The sequence below is a fragment of the Tiliqua scincoides genome, chromosome 6 (assembly GCF_035046505.1).
Source record: "Tiliqua scincoides isolate rTilSci1 chromosome 6, rTilSci1.hap2, whole genome shotgun sequence".
In the NCBI taxonomy this organism is placed as follows: domain Eukaryota; kingdom Metazoa; phylum Chordata; class Lepidosauria; order Squamata; family Scincidae; genus Tiliqua; species Tiliqua scincoides.
In genome coordinates this window covers 48,547,347-48,550,553 of record NC_089826.1, presented here as the reverse complement: position 1 = coordinate 48,550,553, position 3,207 = coordinate 48,547,347, and the positions used below count along the sequence as shown (strand labels likewise).

Sequence of the window (3,207 nt, the reverse complement as noted above, 5' to 3'; positions counted from 1 at the left end):
TGACAAAATAACACTTGCTAAGGATGATTGGGGTCTAGACAGCACCAAATAAAGGCTGGAGAGGAAATAAAGTCAGCACTCTCTCCTTTGTTTGCCCTGTATGGGTTCACTTCTGCTCCACTTGTCCTCACTAACAGCTGGTGTACCACCAATTGATGGGGGAGGCAGGAACATTTGTCTTGCTGCTTCAAGCACCAGGAGGTTCTGAGTCGTCAAACATGGGTCAAAGAAGGAGGTACGGGGGGGGGGTTTCCCTTGGAGCCAGGAATCACCAGGATTAGTCTCAGCACACTTTAGAATGCCAGGAACACGTGAAGTAACAATGAAAAGCAACTGGAAAGTGGAAGGAACAGGGTAGGTGGTTCTTGTTTTCTGTGTCCTCAGTTGTGCAAATGTCTCAAAATTTAGCAGCTGTGTTGGCAGAAGGTTGTCCTCCAGGAATGTCGCAGAATGTTGCTAGTTCCCTTGGATTCTGAACTTATTTTGCAGATAAAGGGATTGTTTCTTAGCACTTGACTACAGCTACACAACAGCCTTCAGCATCTTTGAGCCTAAATATGTTCTTTGTGTGGGAAGAACGGTAGTTTCCCAGGTGGTTGGTTAGGGCTTGTGAATAAAACAACTGCAGAGGCAAAAGTCAGGCAGCAAATGTGGAGTTTCAGCCTCAGGTTTAATTTATGAGAAGGAAAAACGTTCACTTTATGCCTCGACCATCCATGCAAGGCTCTCCTGGAATCTGCAAATGGCTGATGCATGTATTGCCTTCATTCTTGCGACAGAAATGGAAAGCACCGAGGCAAACACTGCTGTCCAATTTTCATCTCCTTCAAGCTTTTTAGGCTGCTCAGAGGAGGGATGACATCAGTTCCACTAGAGAGACAGGAAGAAAAGCATAATAAACAGGGGCAGGAAAATGAAAACCCAAAAAAGAGGAAAAACTGTGTATGATTTTTCTGTAAGTGAATATATCAGAATTTAATGTACTTTTTGTTAGCTCTCAAAGTGAGAGCTACCCACACACACCTACCTGCAATGGAACATTAAAGCTTCTAAACAACAGTGGCATGAAACAGCACTTTCCTGTCGCTTCCTCCTTCCTTTTCTTTCTTCCATTATTAAAAGCAGTTTCTTAAATGCCAGGCTTATTCTTGGTGCTAATTCAAATGGTTGGGCAACCTTCAGTCTCGAAAGACTATGGTATTAGCCTACAGCACCAGGTATTCCCAGGCGGTCTCCCATCCAAGTACTAACCAGGCCTGACCCTGCTTAGCTTCCAAGATCAGACAAGATGAGGCATGTGCAGGGTAACAGTTGCTGTAAGTCAAATGCAACACTGCTTTCTCTGCTATAGTAGCAGACATATGTGAATCCCTACCTCAAAACAATCTTTAAATTCAACAGAGAGTTAAATGAGTTTTAAGGCAGAGGAAAGAGGACCAAGTAGGGGACAGCCTTATGGTTTATGGCAGTGGTTCTGAAACTTTTTCAACCGTAATTCCCTTGACCTACTCGACCATTGGCAGTAGCTCCCCAATAGGGCTACAATCCTATACATTGTAGAGGGTGGCAGGTTTTTTTTGAGAGGATTCCACATTCCCTCTGGCTGGTTTCTGTGGCTCCCCAGAGAGTCATGGCTTGCACTTTGGGAACCACTGGTTTATGGGACAAAACAATTACACAAAAATGCTTGAAGAATTAGCCTGTTTTGATGTTTACGTCTTTAAAAATATTACTAAAAATTGAAAAATACATTTTGCCAGAATGGAGGCTATATTTTGTTTAGCTTCCAATATACTAATATCTACTATTGTCAGTAAATCTGTAATTATTTACTGCTTAGGACTGTAATTCATTCTATCAGTGTGGGAGAACAAGAAACAGGAGGATTATTAGAGGATGGAAGAAGCCTAATAATATTTCTATCATTTGTATATTTATGCAAAGAAATGGGAAGGGGTAATTGCCAGGGATGGGCCGCAACTCAGGCTGCAATCCTAACCACACTTTCCTGAGAGTAAGCCCCATCGAACAAAATAGGACTCACTTCTGAGTAGACATGGTTAGGATTGTGCCCTCAGATCACTCGAACTCGAGTTGTGAAAACACATGTTTTTGTAACTTGTACAGGCTTGAATCTCACATGTCAAAAACTTGGACACTGACTCGGGACTCAGGGGTTTTACTCTAAAATAAAAAGACTTGAATAGACTCAAGCCAAGACTGATTTATGTGTGCGCTTGCGACTCTGTTTTGTGTGTGTGTGTGTGTTTTGCCACTTCTGCAACTCAACTTGTTTCTTGAAAAAACTTGGACTCGAGTCAAAATGACGAAAAATGGTTCTGGGCGACTTACGATGGCTGCTGTTATGACTGGTGAGCAACTCAAGTTGAGGGCGGCAGTAACATGGAACTCAAATCTCAAGAAAGTGGCTCCGGCATATCCCTGGTAATTGCAGTAGGGTTTCTTTGACTAAAAAAAAAAAAAAAAAAGACTGCAATCCTATACACACCTGGTACTAAACTCATTTGAACATGATAGGACTAACATCTGAGAAAATACGTATAGGATTGTGCTGCAAATCCTCTTCAAACGTCCCTGTCCACTCTTATATTTTGTAATAAAATCTATCTTCTTTGGAAAACTCTGTCTTGTGGTTACTGGAATTCTAACTGAAGATACTTTGAGGTTGATCAGTCTGCTGTGCAGTCCATGATCCCACAACTGTCTAGCACTACATTTTGATCTCTCACATTATAATTCTCCCTATTTAGCTTATTGCTGTTCTGGGGAGACCTGTGTCCAAGGCGGTGTGTGTGTGATGTGTATTGGTAGCCACCATTAGGTAGTCACTGTTGGCAACAAGGGAACAAAGAACTGGGGCTTTCCAGTGTGCTTATAGTGCCCTCAACCCCACTTTGCTTCTCCATAGAGCAGTGGCATTCTGAGGGGGTGGGGGCAAAATTGTAAGTTTTGCAGGTGCCTCAACACATTGTGTAAGCTGTCCCTCCCCCTCATCTCTGGAGCCATTCCGGGCAGAAAGAGCAACACAGAGAAGCCGCCTCCGTGTTTGTTCTCACAGCCCAGAATGGTTCCAAAGGCAAGGGGGTGGGGCCACTTACATAATAATAATAATGGCACATTGCAGCGCCTGTAAAGCTTACTGTTTGCCCCCCCCCCCCGGAATGCCAATGCTATGGAGAGGGAACT

At 43.3% G+C, this 3,207-nt stretch overlaps 1 pseudogene; it reads right to left on the bottom strand.

Annotated features, from left to right (window-relative positions):
• Positions 1-1,202: 1,202 nt before the first annotated feature.
• On the bottom strand, positions 1,203-1,322 carry LOC136656574 (5S ribosomal RNA; annotated as a pseudogene).
• Positions 1,323-3,207: the final 1,885 nt, after the last annotated feature.